Source organism: Aquila chrysaetos, assembly GCF_900496995.4.
Source record: "Aquila chrysaetos chrysaetos chromosome W unlocalized genomic scaffold, bAquChr1.4 W_unloc_1, whole genome shotgun sequence".
Lineage (NCBI taxonomy): Eukaryota > Metazoa > Chordata > Aves > Accipitriformes > Accipitridae > Aquila > Aquila chrysaetos.
The window spans coordinates 1,311,454-1,331,874 of NW_024470321.1; positions in this window are offsets into that span (position 1 = coordinate 1,311,454).

Below are 20,421 nucleotides of genomic sequence, written 5' to 3' on the forward strand. Positions count from 1 at the left end.
TATGTTCTTGTTTATGGCTTCCTCCTTTTCTTATTATCCCTTGTTGCACTGAAAAAGGTCCTTGACCAGATACCATTAAAGGAACAGACACTCTCCTTCCACATACCCTTACAGTATATATTGTATATAAATGTATATATTTTTATTTCTGAGCACTTCCTGATCCAAAGGAATTAGGCAGCCAATCATAAGGAGATCTGAGAACATATGGGTATAATAGTGTCAAAAATGGACAACAGCCAATCACAAAGCAGTATGAAAAAACATGGGGAATGATGCTATCAAAAATGGCAGCCTCCCTCTAAGTAGTCAGTGGGGGCTTCCTTTTCTGGGTACACTGGTAGGAGCGGCTAGTCCTGCCAGCCAATCACAGGGCTGCCTGAGAACACTTGGGTATGACAGTGTCAAGAAATTACCATCAACCAGTCACAGAGCAGTATGAAAACACATGGGCTATTATCTTTAACCAAATGGCAGCTCCCTGCTTTAAAATGTTGGCTCCCCTGACATAAAATGGCGCCTGAAAGAAAATGTTGGTCTCCTGTGTATGTAGGGGAAGGGACTTCCCGGTCTAATGTACTTCTGGATAAACTGGAAGGGGCGCCAATCACAACAGACCACGTGACCAGAAGAGGGGAGTGACTTCTGGGGCAAATGCCCCCTGAGGTTGCATGCAGGGAGGCAGAACTTCTGCCAGAAGCTGGGGGTGGGGCACCTGTCACTTTTTATCTTGGATAAAAGTTGTGCCTATACTACTGCTTACTCTTTAATTCTTGATTTGTTTATGAGCAGTATTTATGCAAGATTCCCATCTTTCTGGCATGCCGCATCTCTTTTTTTCATAGCTGCCACAGTCCTGATGCATAAATAACTTTCCCTGAAAATGTTTATTACCCTAGTGGGTGTTTCTTTCTTTTCCATTGCTGCAGCTGCTGCTCCCTAGTCCAAAGCAGAGTGCTTGTCACTACTTTACAGCAGGTCAACAAAGTCATAAGGTGGCTTTTAGCACAAGCCCCATATTGAATCTGAACAGTACTGAAATTTGTTCACCCAATAGCTAGTTAGCAATTTGAAGCTTTCATTATTTCTTTTCAATATTCTTAATGTTGATCAGGAAAAGGAGCCAGAAATTAGGCCATAATGATTTGCTTTATGCCTGACTTTATGCCTGGCCTTAGACAAAGCGCTTAACTTTTCTGTTAGGGAAACCTTGGTTTTCCTGTCTGTTTTAAACAGCAGCGATATCATGACCACAGAAGTCAAAGCGCTGAGCACTTTGACCCTGATCCAAACATACCTACACAGATTGACTTTCATAGCACTTTGTGGACAATTTAAAATTAAACATAGATCAAGTTTGTGACACCCCATGGAAGTTATTATACTCATATTTCTGATAGGGACCTCCAAGTTGCCGCTCCAGATTATAAGAATATTTGGAGCACAGATGCTCCCCAATGTATAACTCCATAATGAGTGGCCAGAGGCCTGTGAGTCGATAAATATCTATTCTGGGGACCTACACCAGTGGTCTGTAAATGGGCCCAAAGTGTTTCTATGTGTTTGATAAATAAACCTTCCTCCATTCAGAAAGAAATGGCAAGTAAGACAATCACAGCTCTGAAGGGTCAGAAGCCATCCTCCATTGGTAGTTTGCATTGAAGATTCGTGTCTTCTTATACTGAATTAAAGTTGTCCCTATACTACTTGTGCTCCCTGCTTGGCAACATTGTCTAATAACACAGCTGAATGTTTCACATTTGTAATTTTAAAAGTTGTGTGGGTTTTTTTTCCAGGTGGGATCATTTTCCAAACTGATTCTCCAAATCCTGAATTTTGTGAGTGTTTATCTTGACAGGTAGGGAATGTTTTCCAAACTGATTATGCAAATCCCAAATTCTATGAGTGTTTATCTTTACAGACTTGTTTCCCTTTAGTTTAGAAGATTATGACGTCCTTACTGTGATATGGAGAATAAGCTCGCTTGTAGCAACTTTACTAAATTTCTTTCTTACCACTTTTCTTTATGTCTCACATTGCCATAATGTATGCAAAGCACTTAGCTTCTTGAAACAGCTTTACAGGTCATTTTCCTCCAATAATAGGCAAATCAGCAGCAAAAGCACTTCATGGTTTAAATGTACTAACAGAAGAAGTCTGACTGTAGAAATACATACTGTATAGTAACTTCCACAGTCACAAAGGCTCAGGATTTTCACATGAGCAGAGATTATATTTTTCAAAATCTTTCTTTTTTTTCACCTATTCAGTGCATATATGGGTAAGAGGCATTTATTGGCTCTGTACTACCAAGTGCCCTTGACCTAATGATGTTATTGATTTTCCACCCTTGTCTTTATTCATGTTGGCCTATGAGGACAGACACTGTTATTGGTCTCCCTCAGCTATTAATTATGATCTATATGATAAGCATGAAGGAAGCCCTTTAAAGAAGAACGGCATTCAAATAAATGTTCCCATACATGTAGAAATAGACATGCAAGGAGAAGGGTTTATAGGCACATATCTTCTGCAGCACTGAGGAAATTATTTCAGTACATTACCCAGTTATTTCATCTCTTTGTGTATTTAGGAATAGATTTTGATTTGCGCTAAGTCTCCTCTATACTCTGACAGGGAGTAGAGGGAAACATGCTTTATGAATATATGTGAAAAGGTTCTTATAATAAATAAGGATTAGACTTTTAGGGTACTATTTAATTCAGTGTGAGAAGATGTTACATAAGTCATCATTTGAAGCCAGAGAGCTGTACAAATATAGGCTCTGTTTGCTATGTAACTGAAAAGGTTGATGGCAGAAACTGGGCCATTTTGGATCTCCAGTTATTATGCAGTAACTGGCCATGAGAACAAAGCTTATTTGACTTCTGGTATCATCAAAACTCCAATACAGTTAAGTATGATGGGGCAGACTCTTGGCTGCTATAAATAGTCATCTCTCTATTGAAGTCATATATAACTGTATAATAACAGCTGTGGCTGTTATGTTTTTAACCTAACAAAATGCATGCCAAAACACTTCCCTTTAAAGAAAGCACACTTTGAAGGTTTTTAAAACCTGCAGATGAGATTTACAATAATGGACAAGTATGAAGTTTAAGTTGCAAGAGGGTAAATAAGACCTTAATGTAATTCTGCTAACAGCTACATGCTGCACTGTTAAATTCACATCTCTTAACAAACAAGGCCTAATTCTGATCTCATTTACCTTCACTTCTCCTCTCCACTTTCTTATTTTGTCATTCCCTACACCTTTCACGCAGATTTTTGGCCACATTTTTCTCTTGGGCATGCCCTTCTTAAGCTGGTCTGCAAAGATACTCAGTAAAATCTCCCCCAAATGACCATTTCTTTGTTGATGAGGAGAAACTAGCTGGCTAAATGATCCATTTATCTATCTATTTTTAGGATCCTACTATTCTGTTCATTTATAAGAGGGGAAGGAAACAGTTTGATAGATATAAGGGGAGTGAGTTCAAACTGATAGCAAAATACAAGACAGTGAATGTAGACCAAGATAAGGGGTGCTGAATAGTTATAGGGAGGATGGAGAATAAGGGGTTTTAACTCATAAAATTATGAGCAAATTAATTTGTATCAGCCATCAGATTGATCTTTTTGTGTGGTGTTTGTATCCCTTTCTTCTACTTTCCACATATCTTCACTTATTTTTCTTAAAGCAGGGTTTCTTCAGCTTTGGTATTTGAGAAATACCTCACACATTTTAAGACCTGATACATCTTAAATGCCTTAACTCTTAAATGAGAGCTGAATCCCACCCAAATAGACCTCTCTGTCTCATCTGAAAGAATCCTGTATGGTGCCATAGCTTTAAAGGGTAGTAGACTCCATGGGCTTTAGGCAATCTCGTATCACAGTGCTGCGCATAACTTGTAGCTGCTTTTTAAAATTCCTTTGTCCAAAGGAAGGGATCTTTTGGCTGCTTTTGAAACTCTAGAAGCTGTATTTTGGTTTTAAAGTGCCTGTTTAAGTACTGATAAGAAATGGGCAACAGAAATCAGAATGGGAGCTGTGACTGACAGATCCCATTGAATCCTGAAAAACTTCAATTCTTTCTAAATCCTCCCCTGTACTCTCAGAATCAGTATAACAGCAGGTTAACTGTCTAAAGCCATGGGCACTTGTTTTCCTTCTCAGTTTATTATAACATTTGTAAATTCCTTCATACCTGCTCTTTGTTAGACATTTGCAAAGTTATGTTTTATTTTGATTTGCTGTATCCTACAGATTTCTCAAGTAACTTGTTAAACCATCTTTCTCCCTCAAGGAAGGCATTCCAGGGCCTACATTTCCAAAATTCACTCAGGAACTAATAAGTTGTATGTCTATTTTTGCTTTTATATGCACTGTGACTGTGTGCCAATATTAGGTAACTGCATATGTAAATGATTAGATAGGTGCTTTAAAGCCCAACTAGAGAAAATGTTGATAATGTATATATGTTAATGTTAGACTCTAAAATCCCCATTTCCCTTAGTTCTGTCGAATGCAATGAATTCTTTGCACCTTACTGCAGATGCTGATAATGGAAATGGACCAAGTGCTCTGTTACACATAGGCAGCCAGTTTCTGCTGCTTTTCTGGCATGGTCCTTAGACTTGTGGCAGATGCTCACCTAAGCTAACAGAACTTTTGGCAGAGACAGCTCTTACCCCTTTGGGGGGCATTATACCTTGGCCCTTAGAAGACAGACTGAGAGTATCACTATCATCCTGACTACATTTGACCTTAAATTCACCAGGGCCTCATCACCCCTGAGCACAGCCTGCTAAGTTTCTTTCTGTTTCCCAAAACAGAGCAATTTACCCAAATGCAGTTTCACCTAGTCCACTGTTTTCTCATCCAATGCCTCCTCCCAAGTGAATGCTTGCATTGAAGATTTGTGTGAGCATAAATGTGGCTCCAGTCATATAGTGAAGGTAAGAGTGTGGACCATGGAGTAGTCAGCATGTTATCAATCCACAGCTGAGCTTATCTTATTCTTCTAGCCATGCTCCAAGATGCCACTAGACTAAATCACCTAATAAAAAAAGTATTAATATTCAGCAGGTGCCTAATTATGCCTAACTAGTAACAACTGACCCTCATTTCCATGTGAAAAATTGTTTTTATAAAATCCTAGATGAAGGCTTTGCAGAAATAGTACACTGTCACATCAAAACTCTAAAGGGATGTTAGGAGTGGTCACCACCTCCCGCTGTTTCGGGCTCAGGACTTCCTCCTGCCCAGCCGTTGGAGCCCAGGCCTGTGTACTTGGGGGCCTCTGCCCAGACTGAGAGACATGGCTGCTACTTTCCCATTTGAGGTTCAACCAGTAGCAAAGTTAAGCACATATCCTAGAGACACACAGAGAGGACACTGACACAGCTGGCTACACAGACTTCCACAAGCAAGGCGCTGCCTTCAACAGCACCTACATATAGGACTCACATAAAACATGAACACAGACAGACAAGTCCCTTTCCTCATCTTCGGCTGGTAGAGATAGAAGTTTACTAGTGAAAGCACACACACGACGCTCTAGATTCAGAAGCACATGCACATTCATGGATTCTTCAAGTACCAGCACAACCCCCCTGTCTGTCCAATACCCCTGCCATCTTATCTGCTTCACAAGTCTCCTGTTCTCTGGCTAGTCCAGCTTGATGCTCACTAGCAACCATGTACACACTCTTCTCACAGGTAGTCTACACTCGCAGGTCCCCCCTGACTACCACCACAGACCCTCTGACCACCTGATACCCCTGCCCAGACCCAGGGCCTCCTACTCACCAGCTAGGCCAGCTTGAAGTTTGTTAGTGAATTACACACACACACGCATGCACACCAAGTTTGGGGAAGATACAGATATTCAGTCCCACATCAAGAGTTGGCACCAGGCACATGGGCCTGTGATTCACAGTCCCACTCCAGCCACTGGCGCTAAGCCCCCTCAATAACCTCACTCATGCTTGTCCCTCTCAGTAACTGGTTTTTGAGACACACACACACTGTCCCCACCCCAGTGGCTGGTGGCCAAGACCCTCACCTGCTCCAGATGGCACTGAGACCTCCACTCACTCCAACTGGTGAAACCACAGGCCCAGGGTGCCTACACCCCTGGTCTGACTTCAGTCGCTGGCCCCAAATCCACTCATGTTAGCCTCACCAGTAGCTGGCCCTTAGTCCTTGCAGCATGCATACACATAGGATAGAGAGTGAGATTATGTAGATAGTTAAAGGATTTAATAAGAAGATAGGACAGACTGTGGTGATCAGGCACATGGCTCAGTCAGACAAGCGTACTGACTGGCCCTGTTTTACATGCAACCAGCCCCTTTTATACCCCTTTCTGTCTGCCCCCATCTTTTGTTCCTCTCCAATTCCCTTCCCCTACTTATTCCTTCATAAGCTTGCATAGTTCCACCAAACCCTCTCCAACATCCTGGACCCTCAGGTTTTCATCCTTATGAGTTACAAAGTCCTGGTTTTCCTGCAATTTCTTGATAGCCCATTAATTAGTGTGACTGGTGAGGTGTGGACACATATTTAGCTAACGGTCGCAAGAGCATTCCAGACGCCTTTAGAAGACCTTGAACAGAATAAACAAGAAGACAAAAAAAGAAATATGCCAATTAGAAGAACACAGGTGCGCATTCCACGATAAAGGGAACTTGGCACAAAGAACCTCAATTCGGCAGTTTATCTTGACCAATTAGACTGAGACAAGTTTCGCATGTTTTAGTTGGTATAACCAATTCTGTCCTATGTTTATGCGCGTGTACAGAGTTAGTATAACCCATCATATTTTATGCTTGTGCGCGTGTACAGTGACTTTGCAGAATATGTGACTATAAGTATGTGTGTGTTTTAGCAATAAAGGGTCGTCTGTCGTCTGCTTTCAACTTTACAAGCGTCCGTCTACTTCAATCTCCTCAAATGGTGACCCCAACATGATTGTGGGCCGAGAAAACACTGGAATTGCTGGAAGTGCGTCCGGAGGAGACTCTAGCGGAACAATCGTCTAGCCAGCCGGACTGAGCGGACAACCTTCTCCCGGGAGATCAATCACCCTGCTCGTTTGGAAGGAAGGTGAGCAGCTAGAAGGATTAAAATGGGTGCCCAGATGTCTGTGGAAGAAGGGGCAATTGTACAAATGCTTTCGCATATCCTCTCCATGAGAGGGGTTAAGTATGATTCAAATACTTTACGTATGATGCTGAAGTGGCTTAAGGACCATGGTGCCCCCACTTCGAATGTAGAAGTCTTTGAAATTAAAAATTGGGAAGAAATGGGAAAAGTAATTTGGGACTTTGTATCACGTGGGGATGTGAAGGCTCAGAAAATCTCCGCTACGTGGAGATTGGTGCTGGAAACGTTGAAAGCCCTTAAGGCAGAAAAGGAGGTGGCTGCTGCTGTAAAAATTTCAATTGAAGATACCCCAGAAAAAAAGAAAAGTGTGTGTGGCAAGGTGGTAAATAATTCGGACAGTGATGAGGAATTAACCACCGAGGGAGATGTCATTAATGGAGGCAACGATCAACCTTTAAGTAACCTGCCTCTCGAGCAGGGACCTATCCCCTCTGCACCTCCCTATGAGGCAGATACATCCCCAGGAGAAGCTATAAAAAAGCGATGGAAGGACATAAATGATAAAATGTTAACTGAAGGTCTAAATCCTGTGGCTTTTCCAGTTACAGTCAGGCAGAATGCCCCAAACGTGTGGCAACCTTTCAATTGGGATTTAATAAAAGAAGTACAGAAAACAGTAATGGCTAATGGACTGTCTGCTCCGTTTAGTCAGGCGTTATTGGAGAATATATTTTCTGGTCAGATTTTAACGGGCTTTGACTGTACACAATTGGCTACAATGATTTTAACCCCGACTCAGCGTCTATTATGGAAGGTGAAATGGGCAGAATTATGTGATTTAGCGGCACTAAGAAATTTGGACCGCCCAGAAGGAGATCCGCAGTATATGATCACTACTGCACAAATGATGGGGACTGGTGACTTTGCAGATGTTAATAGGCAAGCAAGGCTACCGGTGGAAGCATTACAAGAATCAGCTTCCTTAGCTCTGAAGGCAATGGTAACCTTGCCTGAAGCCGGAAAGCCACAACAATCATTTACAAGTATAAGGCAGGGTAATACGGAACCTTATATGTCCTTTATTGATCGTCTGTGAGATGCTATTGAAAAGCAAATAGATAATGTTGATGCCAAAGAAGCATTGATAATAAAATTGGCCATGGAAAATGCAAATGCAGACTGTAAAAAAATACTACAATCGACGCCAGGAAGAGTGACGCTAGTAGATATGATAGAGGCCTGTAACAAAGTTGGGTCTTTGGAGCATAAAACTACATTAATGGCCAATGCTTTTGCTGTAGCCATGCGAATGGATACAAAAAATGTTAAGAAATGCTATAAATGTGGACAACCGGGACATTTGCAATTTCAGTGTAAAGAAGGGTGAAACAAAGTGGAAGTTGGGCCTAATATATGCCCTCGTTGTCATAAAGGGAGACATTATGCTAACAAATGTAGATCTCGTTTTACAAGTGAAGGTGTAGCTCTGCCACCTCGAGGTACCCCATCGCCGGGAAACTACAAGAAGAGCACGAGGAGCGGTGCGATGACCCCAACAGCTCCGAAAGGATCCCAGAACGGCGCCGAGAAGGATGTCTGGCAGAATTGCCAGCCCGAACAGCTGGAAGTGCTGGAGTGGATGTCTCAACAATAGAAACCATTCTACTATGGAACTCTCAGGTACACCGTGTGCCAGTAAACGCACAAGGACCATTAGGTAATGGGCTTAGTGCCCTGTTGTTGGGACGATCTAGTATAACATTACAAGGAATTTTTGTGCTTCCCAGGGTGATTGATGCGGACTACACAGGTCGCATTTATGCTATGATTTGGACGCCATCTCCACCAGTATCGATACAGGAAGGAAGCAGAATTGCACAGCTAGTCCCTTTTAAAGCAAATGTACCATGTAAGGTTAATCAACAGCGTGGCAATGCAGGGTTTGGATCTACGGGATTAGAAGCTCAAATTATGTGGTCAATGGAGATCAATAAAACAAAACCTAGTATATCAGTAGAGTTACAAAATGCAAAGAACAGGCCAGAAAAAATAAAATTACAAGCATTAGTGGATACTGGAGCAGATGTAACGGTTCTGTCGTGGGAGGACTGGCCTGTCACTTGGGAGCTTTCTGAGATGGATTCGAAACTGTTCGGTGTGGGAGGATTATCAAAAACTCAACAAAGCAAATATATGGTTCAATTGATTTGTCAAAATTCAGTGTCTTATATAAAACCTTATGTAAGCAATATCCCTATGAACCTGATAGGCAGGGATGCATTAAGTCAAATGGGATGTGTGCTTAGTACAGGAGACAATTTTGTGGCGTGGCCATTGACAGGCGACCATGCCTAAAACTGAAATGGAAAACAGAGGAACCGGTTTGGGTAGATCAATGGCCGCCAACTGAATCTAAGATCGCCATCTTGAAACAGTTAGTACAGGAGCAATTGGAACAAGGGCACTTGGTGAATACCACAAGCCCTTGGAATACACCAGTTTTTGTCATTCCAAAAAAATCTGGGAAATGGAGACTGTTGCATGATTTAAGGAAAATAAATGAAGTAATGGAAAATATGGGAGCCCTTCAATTAGGGTTACCCATGCCTACTATGATTCCACAAGGATGGAACATTTTGATTATTGATTTAAAGGATTGTTTCTTTACAATATATATAGACCCGAAGGATGCGGAAAACTTTGCCTTTTCTATCCCCACCATAAACAAACAGGAACCCATGGAACGTTATCATTGGGTAGTTCTGCCACAAGGAATGAAAAATTCTCCAACCATATGCCAATCCTATGTATCCCAAGCTCTAAAAGGGTTTAGACAACAAAATCCAGACTTGATTATTTATCACTATATGGATGATATCTTGATAGCAGGGAAAAGAGAGTTATCCGAAAAGCTCAAAGAATTGACTACACAATTGTCTGATTTTGGTTTAAAAATAGCACCAGAAAAGGTACAAAAAATGCAACCATGGAAATATTTAGGCTGGAAGATTTTAGAAAAAACTATAGTTCCACAAAAACTGGAAATTACAGACAAGATTGAAACATTGAATGATGTGCAAAAATTACTGGGGACAATCAATTGGGTTCGAACACTGTTGGGAACAGATAATGAGCTTCTGACCCCTTTATTTGAAATGTTACGAGGCGACACTACCTTAACGGCACCTCGACAATTGACCCCTCAAGGTAAACAAGCATTACAACAGATAGCAGATATAATATCCCAGAGTCAGGCTTTTAGGATTAAAGAAAATCTTGACATTAATCTTAGCATTTTAAACTGAGAAAAACAACCCCTCGGGATCATATATCAATGGGAGGGGAGTCACAAAGACTTGTTAATAATAGAATGGATCTTTTTAGCTCATCAGGCCCGAAAAACCATATTTTCTCGAATTGAAATGATTTCAGAATTAATTATAAAGGGGAGACGTCGGATTATTGAGATTTGTGGACAAGAACCACACACGATTGTCGTTCCTTTGACTCAAGGATATTTACAATGGTGTCTACAGAATAGTCTAACTTTACAAATTGCTTTTGCAGATTTCAAAGGAAAGATAGATATTCATCTTCCTGCACACAAAATGTTTACCTTGCTACAAAATATACAACTAGAAGAAAAAGAATTGTGTGCAGAGTTACCTACTGATGGTCCTACAGTATTTACGGATGGCAGTGGAAAAACAGGAAAGGCAGTAGTTATTTGGAAAGAAGGTCAGGTATGGAAAAATCACATTATCACATGTGAAGGCTCCCCCCCAAGTGGTGGAACTTCAAGCTGTAATAGAAGTATTTAAAAAGCGGCAGGATGTTGAAGTCAATATTATTGCTGATTCTTTATACGTGGTAGGTGTAGTAAAACGCTTGAGACGGGCTTATTTGAAAGAAATTGATAATATCACATTGTTTGAAAAATTTAAGATGTTGCTATTTCTGTTAAACCAACGGACAAAGTGTTATATAATGCATGTGCGAAGTCACACCAGTTTGCCTGGATGGATCACAGAAGGGAATAAACGAGCTGATTTACTAGCTAATCCTGTATGGACTGGGCCACCCCCCAATAAACTTCTACAGGCACGTGGAGCTCATAGTTTTTTCCACCAACCAGCGAAAGTATTAGCCAAACAGTTTCAAATTTCTATAGCAGATGCCAAATCCATCATTCAATCCTGTGCTGAGTGCCAGAAATTATCTGGGCACGGAGATGGCGCTGTAAATCCTAGGGGTCTGCGATCCTTGCAAATGTGACTCATGTACCAGCTTTTGGAAAATTGTGTTATGTTCATGTTTCTGTTGATACATATTCCTCGATGATATGGGCCACAGCACTTGCGGGCGAAACAAGTCGACATCTACAAACACACTTACGACAAGCATTTGCAGTAATGGGTGTCCCGGCCCAGATAAAAACAGATAATGGACCATGTTTTATAGCACAACGGACTCAGGAATTTTTTCAGCAATGGGGAGTTACTCATATTACTGGCATTCCTCATTCTCCCACAGGTCAAGCTATAATTGAACGTACTCATAAAGTATTAAAAGATTTTTTGGAAAAACAAAAAACGGGGGAATTAGGGGAACCTCCTTCAAATAGAATCATGAAAGCAATATATGTGATGAATTTTTTGACCCTGCGTGGAGAGTCAGTTGTTCCCCCTGTAGTTCGGCATTTTCAAACAATGAATAGTGGGATTCAAAATATTGATAATGGGTGGAAAGTCTGGGTTAAAAATATTGAGCGTCAGCAATGGGAAGGACCTTTTAAAGTAATAACGTGGGGCCGAGGTTATGCTTGTGTCATTACAGAAAATGGGCCAAAGTGGATTCCAACTAAATGGACGAAACCTTATGCTGAGATTGATATGGAACACACTGACTGTAGTAAGCAGCGTGACAGTGACACCGGTGATTGATCCACATTGTTTAACGCCATGGGACAGTAAGAATGTTTGGGTGACACTGGCTAAAGCTATTAATCAAACCTCTTTTTGTGTGTCTTTTATTCTTATGTATTTTATTAGGTATAATGTTGCTTTTGCCGTGTTTAATTAACTGTGTTCATAGGTTTTTGCAAAGGGAAATACAGCATGTTGTTAATTGTCAAAAAACAAAAAAAGGGGAATTGTGGACACATATTTAGCTAACGGTTGCAAAAGCATTCCAGAGGCCTTTAGAAGACCTTGAACAGAATAAACAAGAAGACAAAAAAAGAAAGATGCCAATTAGAAGAACACAGGTGCGCATTCCACGATAAAGGGAACTTGGCACAAAGAACCTCAATTCGGCAGTTTATCTTGACCAATTAGACTGAGACAAGTTTCGCATGTTTTAGTTGGTATAACCAATTCTGTCCTATGTTTATGCACGTGTACAGAGTTAGTATAACCCATCATATTTTATGCTTGTGCGCGTGTACAGTGACTTTGCAGAATATGTGACTATAAGTATGTGTATGTTTTAGCAATAAAGGGTCGTCTGTCGTCTGCTTTCAACTTTACAAGCTGTGGTGGGTTGACCCTGGCTGGGTGCCAGGTGCCCACCAAAGCTGCTCTATCACTCCCCCTCCTCAGCTGGACAGGGGGGAGAAAATATAACAAAAGGCTCGTGGGTCAAGATAAGGACAGTTTAATAAAGTGAAAGCAAAGGCCACGCGCGAAAGCAAAGAAAAACAAATGATATTATTCTCTACTTCCCATCAGCAGGCGATGTCTGGCCACTTCCTGGGAAACAGGGCTTCAGTACGCGTAGTGGTTGCTCCAGAAGACAAAAATGCCTCCCCTTCCGTCTCCCTTTACTTAGCTTTTATATCTGAGCTGACGTCATATGGTATGGAATATCTGTTTGGGTAGTTTAGGTCAGCTGTCCTGGTTATGTCCCCTCCCAAGATCTTGCCCTGCCCCAGCCTGCCATTGAGGGGGGGCAAAAATGTTGGAGAGACAGCCTTGATGCTGTGCCAGCGCTGCTCAGCAGTAGCCAAAACACTGGTGTGTTATCAACACCTTTCTAGCTACTGATGCAGAGCACAGCACTATGAGGGCTGCTATGGGGAGAATTAACTCCATCTCAGCCAGACCCAATACACAAGCATCCGTCTACTTCAATCTCCTCAGTGAGGTTTGTTTCTAGTCTTTGCCTTTGTTATGTTTGCCTGTCAGGTTTGCGTCTCTGTATGTTCTTGTTTATGGCTTCCTTTCTTTATTATCCTCTTTGCACTGAAAAGGTTTTTGACCAGATACCCTTAAAGGAACAGACACTCTCTCCTTCCCCATACTATTACAAAAACCCAGTCACATCAGCTATCCTGGTCTTTGGTATAATACTAGACCCAGGGAGACTGATCAGTTTAAAAAGAGAAAGTGGTCTTTCCCAGGAAAAAAAAAAAACAAAACAAAAACCGCAGAGCAACACTAATTCGCACTATCAGCTGGAATAAGACTGCAAGCTTTCCACTCTGTCTTCTTGCTCTCTCTTCAGCTATCCTACCTCCCTAAAAGAAAAAAAAAAAAAACACCACCACATGAAATCTGCCTCAACAGCTACTACAAATTCAGGGGATTATTATTATTATGATTCCCCTAAACATCAGTTTAAGTCACAAAATTCTTGCTAGCACAAACAAAATGCTACATCTGTACACTGAGTAAATAGAAACGTGCAATGGGAATGGCAGTATGTTAGTTATCTCTGTCACAGGTATACTATCCTTCTTTTTTAACTACAAGAGGTGCTGTTCCAACCACTCATTAAAGAGCTTGAATATGCTGTCTTTGAATCCTCTAAATCCAGTGAAAGGAACTCCAAACATAATTGTGTTTCACGTGTCCTGTGGCATTACCAATTCAGGCATCAAGGAAGTTCCATTCATGCAATGAAATCATGGTGTTTTAAAGTTTGGGGTTCCTCCGCTTCCCTTGTTGCAATCAACAGCTAAATTGATCTGACACTTCATCCATACAACAGGGTATGTATGTGGTATGTGGAGTGTGCTGGGGAAGAGAGGAACTGGAAATGGGGTGGGGTGTAGGTAAAGGATTCAAAAATAAAGTAATAAAAAATAATGAGGCTGTTCTGCCCAGCTTCTACTGCAGCAAAGGAGCAAACTACCCTTTCAAATTGGGTATCCCAGTTCCACAGATGAAATAACTGGTCATAGAAAGCTGCAAGCAAATTGCTTTGACAATGGTATTACTGTTGTAAGGGTTCAAAGGTTTTGGACATCAGGTCAGCAGCTGCCAATCAAGCAGACAGAAAAAGCTGCTTGCTGAGCCTTTGATTTCTACTTAGGCTGCAATTATCCCTGACTATTCCTGTGCTTCAGCAGCTCCTCTGGTTAAACCAGCCTCCCTTTTACATCTCTTTCAGAGTGCGATTCACACACTAAGAAGTTCCCTGCTCTCCGCTGAGATGTGAGACCCTCACTCAAATTATCTCTATTTCAGCCTGCTCAGAGTGACTTCCCCAGTTATCAAAACTTAATCATGCCTTCAAAAATGTTGAAAAGTGGTCATTAGAAGCAAAAGGTCACAGAATGCAATATTTATTTTTCTCTATCTTCCAGTCATTCAGATGACATCTATAATGACAGCTGACATGCTGGAGGTTGTGAGAACTCATTAATTTGTGCAAACTTGCTTTTGTTCTCACTGTGGTACACCAGCTTGCTTTAAAGAACAGGTTTTAGCATGGTCTGAGGTGAGAGGTCATTAATCATGGTAGCATTGTATGTGAAAAAGGGTGCTGTGTAGTCAGAAGACCCCTGTACAGCAGGGAAGTTAGGTTTTTTTACCACCTTCTCGGAGATAAAAGAGAGTTTGACAATTGATTAGACCTTTCTGTAACCTTGCAGTCCTGTGAAATGATGAGAGAGAATGATCACAGAGGCGCTACCACCGTTGCTGATTAGCTCAGTTTTGGCCAGCGGCGGGTCCGTCTTGGAGCCAGCAGGCACTGGCTCTATCAGACATGGGGGGGAGCTTCTGGCATCTTCTCACAGAATCCACCCCTGTAGCCCCCCCGCTACCAAAACCTTGCCATGCAAACCCAATACACAGAGAGACTGTCATTGCTTTCTCCAGCTCAGAGACCCCTAGCCAAGGAAGGAGGGTCTGGGCAAACTGGTGAAATCTGGATCCTCATTCTACCAAAGGGTTAATACCATGCCAGTGTCGCAGGGCATCAGGATAATTGTGGACATGAGTCACATAGCGGTTTTCTTCAACATGCATCCTAGGCACTATTAGTCTGGGTGCGCAGGTTCCCTCTCGCTCCATGGGAGGGTTTTCATAGCACAGCTGCTGCACAGCCAGTATAGGCTGGGGGCACCTATTGTGCTAAGGTCACGGCAGCAAGTGGTGTCTTTCAGGCAATTGTCAATATTGGCATGGTAGGTTTGCATGGTGTAGGATGGACCCTGCCGCATGGTTTGTAGTTGATCATGGGACAGAGCATAGCCCATAAAGTTCTGGAGGACGTAGAATTCTGATCCATTCTTTACCAAGGCGGCAGTGGGTAGTTGGTGTTTGAGAGATTAGCCCAAATAGAGTAATATCTGACAAAAATTTTAGGTGCATGGCCCAACAATTCTACCAATACCAGCATTCCCACCACAGGAACCCCTTGGTGCCCAGATGCAGGATGTTGTGTACAAATCCAACAATCAGTTCCCTTTCTGACATTTGCCAGCGCCTGAGATGTGAGAATTAACAAGTTAGGATCCCAACCAGCAAGGCCCTGGTGGACTGTCCCTAAGAACAGTATCCACAGCATATTCAAAAGAGGGGCTTGCTTGGAATAAATGACGGTAGTACAAGTAAAACAACTACAATAAACAGCAATATAGCAGGAGGAGTTTTCCAGATCACGTCATCCATCCAGGGTGCTCCAGTAGTTGGGCCGAGTCAGCAGCTCTGCTCTCATCATGGACATTATCACTTCCTGAAATACAAAATCACTTCTAGGACAGTCCAAAGGGGTGGTCTGTGGATCCAATAACAAGATTTGGCCCCTGGTGTCCATAACAAAGGTGACCAGGTGATGGTCATTCACAACAGTTTCTAATCAGGGCTAGGACATGGGGTAAGGAAAAGAGTCTGACGGAAAACTGAGCTAGGAGGCAGATCTCTGGCAGCGAATACATGCCCACCAGTTTCCGGAAGCGCCTTAGAGAGAGAGGGAGGGGCTGAAGGGGTTAACACTGGGGCACTGGGACGTATTATGTGGCTCATGGGGGCCACTTGCTGAAGGCCATTCAAAAGCTATAACAAAACATTGTTTGGCGATTTATCAATTTTTGCAGGGGAGGGGGCAGGGATGGAACCCCCCTTTCAAGCAGGAGCTGCCAGAGGCAGCCCCTCTCTGGCCAGCACAGGTGCCCCATCCTCTGACCGGGTGACAATTCCTCTGCATCTGACTCCTGGGAACAGAAGCCATTGCCACAGCACCCACCGCTGTAGCCAGGCTGTGCAGAGCCCCAGTGTCCCACACCTGTGGGCACCCCCCAGCCAATAACCTGGCAGACAGTGCAGCAGCCTTGCAGGGATGCAGGGCAGCCCCTGAGCACCACCACGGTCCCCCTCACTGAGGTAAGTTAGAGCTGCCTCGGTGTGTCAGATCTTCCCGAGCCACTCCACCAGCCATCCCCTGGCTTTTTATGAAACCGGTCATCCAGGGAGTATAACTGTTCCTAGGTATAGGCTTGCACTGGGCGAGAGCTTGAGGCGGGGAGGGCAGGGGCTCCTGCTCCTAGGCTACAACCGCACCAAGGCCTAGGAGTGGGGTCAGCAATTTCCTCCTTAATCACAGGATATAAGAGTAGAGGGGAATATGGAGGGTCAGGTGTATCTTCCACAAGGTTGGGAAGAGGGTCAGGGTCTGGTCCGGGGCCAAAAACATCCCTGTCCCAATTATCATTGTCTTGGGCTGTTGTACGGGGATGATTGCTCTGGGCTTCGAGGGCCCACTGGGCCAAGGGGGCTAACTTATGCTCTAGTATCAATACCTGGGTTTAAGAGGCCAAGCAATTGGATCGCCATGCTGCTGCATTCCTCTTGGCCCCTTGCTTAGCTTCTTCTGCCCATTCAAGGGCACTACACAGCCTGGTAATTTCAGCCAGGGCAGCATCTAGGGTGCAATTTGGGAGGCTGATCAAGGCACCTTTGCTCTTATCCTGTTTACAACAGCCAGCCTTATGACACCATTCAAATTCATTCCTGGTAGCCTGGGGGTTCATCCAATTATCTTGGACACAATCCTCCACCCATCCGAGGCGGGGAGCTCTGACCTTGCTCCTTTCCTAAATCCTCCAGTAGTTGCCAGAGAGATTCCATCCTGTCCATGACACCAATTAGTGTGGTCCGAACAGTAATGGAGCCTGACAACACGTTATAAACCAAACTTTACTGAGGCAGTTGAGCAACGATGCGCCCATATGGCGAATCACCTGATCACTGATAGCAAACAGGCTCATAAGCGATGCCATGGCTCCAGTGGACTATCATGGACATTTAATGTCTGGATCATCTGGCAGCAACAGCCAATCGTGCAAATGCCTTTTGAATGTGGTTAAGAGTTGCACCACCCCTTGGCTCCACCAATGGTAGTGTGATTTGAGAGACTCATACCTCACATGGAAGTACCACGTCCTATACATCATTTTGGATGATGTGGGTGGCATCCTGCCTATGTGACGATGTTGGTCAAGGGGCAGGGTGTCACTTCTCCAACTGATGAATCAGCTCATGTATGGGACCCAGGGAGTCTCAGTCGGTGCAATATTGATGACGGTGCACTGTCATGGTAGCAATTGGCACCTGCTGTTCTTTGACATACAGCAACCCAACAACAGAGGATCCTTCAAGAGCCCAGGCAAGGTATACAGCTGTTTAATCTCTGTATCCACAGCAGCTACACCAAAAGCCCATCCGTACCCCTTTGGGTCCTTGAAGTACCCTCTCCTGAGGTAGTCTATGCCAAGGATACAAGGGGCCTCTGGGCTGGTCATAGTAGGATGCTTTTGCCACTTGTCCCGTTAAGCTCGCCTCAGCCTCCAATACACACAATTCTTGGCATCCCTGTCACTCCAGAGATCCAGACGGGTTCTGTGCCCCTGTACCCTGATGGCACCAGCGTACACTGTGCACCAGTGTCTACCAAAGCCTTATACTTCTGTGGGTCTGATGTGCCAGGCCATCAAATCCACACAGTCCAGTATATCCGGTCATCCCTTTCCTCCTCCTGGCCAAAGGTAGGGTCCCTCTGTTCACAGTTGGAGGACTCACTGACCCTTGCAGTGCCAGACCAGAAGTCCCTTCACCAAAATCAGGAGAGGGAATCTTAGTCCTTCTTCTATGTCTGGGGGATTGCTGGTTGCCACCTTCTGTCTCAACAGTGACTAAACTGACAGCCTTCTTGGGTGACCCCTTCTTAGCAGCCGTCTTCCCCCTCAGTTCATGTACACAGGCTTCTAACAAAGGTGGGCTCACCATCCCACTTTCTCACATCCTCCCCTGGTCACGCAGGAGGAACCAAAGAGTGCCATACAGTGTATGCCTGGGGTTCCCTTTCCCTTTGGCTGGGGGGGAGGGGGCTGGCTCTGTGGGACACCCCTGACAGCTGATATGCTGGCCTGTGGGGATCAGGAGGGAGAAAGATTTTCTTCAAAATGTCGGAGCCAGTGAGACACCATCTCCACAGTTGGTGTATCAGAATCTGGACAATACATTGTCACCAAGCTGTTGGAATATGATTCTGGTGCATTTTGGACCACCATCCTCCACATGGCCCATTCAGGTCTTTGGAGACCTTGTTGTCATCCAGGTCACTGTAGATGACTTCCAGCACTGCCAGTTCTCTCAGGTATTGGGTGCCTTCCTTGGCGGTAGTCCACTTTCCTTGATAATTCACAAGATCTCCCTTGAATGGATATCTTGCCTTCTTGCTTGACAGGAGTTGCCTCCAGAGACCGCAGATTGTTGCCTCTTTTCCAATTCCTCTGTCAATTCCCCAGTCCCTAGCAAGGGATCCCAGCTGTTGGGCTTCCTTACCTTCTAATTCCTGACTGTTGGCCCCACTATCCCAGCATCAGAGCAGCCAGGCAGGAATCGGCTCACTTGGCTGGTGGCTGTAATCTTTCTGCAGGTCTTGAAGTTCTCTTGAGGTCAGGGACCAGGTAGGTTCCACCTCTTGTGTGATTCCTCTCACTTCTTCCTCCTGTTTCTTTGCCAAATGACCAGCTTCTTGATCAGACCCTTCCTCCTCCCATACTAATTAATGATACAGACCCATCGACCTCCATATCCAGTGTTTCTTTTTCACTATTGGGGCGATTACTGTAGTTGGGTTTTGGGTCCATATCTCAACCATGGCTTCCTCAGGTGTGGTTTGGGTCCCTGTCATGTTAACTCCATCCCAGGTAGATCCAGTACAGCTGTGCCAGAAAATAAAGCAAACCAATGGCTAAAATGCTGTTTTTAACTTTATGTTCTAGTTCCATTTCAAAACCCACTACAGTGAATGATGTAGCTATAACAAAAAATATTAAAAAAAAAAGTATTTAAAATAATATGTACTCTTCTAGTATTTTATATTATTAAATATTTAATAACAATGATATTTACTATTTTCCAGCAAAGAAAATACAGAAAGATCTGGAGATTCAGAATGCTAAGAACAACTTTGGCATATGCATGTACGTATGTATTTATGTATAGTATATGTTCAGGCTTCTATGTACGAAAGGATCCCAAACCTTTCTTTCTTACTTCCCAGCAAGGGATCAGCCATTGTCCTAATCTCATCTAGACCTTATACAGACATTAGACACTTAAAGAAATGGGAGTAGGAGCATGCTGATAATGCCAAGCACTTTCTCCCCAACAACCATAAAAATCCACTGTATGGCCTGTTCTGTCCTGAGGGTAGCTGGAAAAAAAAGGGAAGCCTACGCTTATTGCAGAGGCAGAAGGCTTATGTTCAGGTGAACAGGCTTGAACATATCTCAGGGAACTTCAGTTCTCCTGACTGCTTGGACAGGTTAAAAAAAATAATAAACCCATGATCCTTGCAAGGGTTGGCAGAGATTACACCCTCCTCTGGGGTCTTCCCATATGAGATAGATGCTGGGTTTCTTTGCTCAGGAAGAAATTAAACCAAATCTCTACTGAGTGTTCAAGAAGCAAGACTAAGGGCCAAATTATCTACTAGTGGTGATGGAAGCATTATCACTCAACTGATTAGACCTGTATTCATGCAGGACAGCAGAGAACTAGATCCTTATGTACT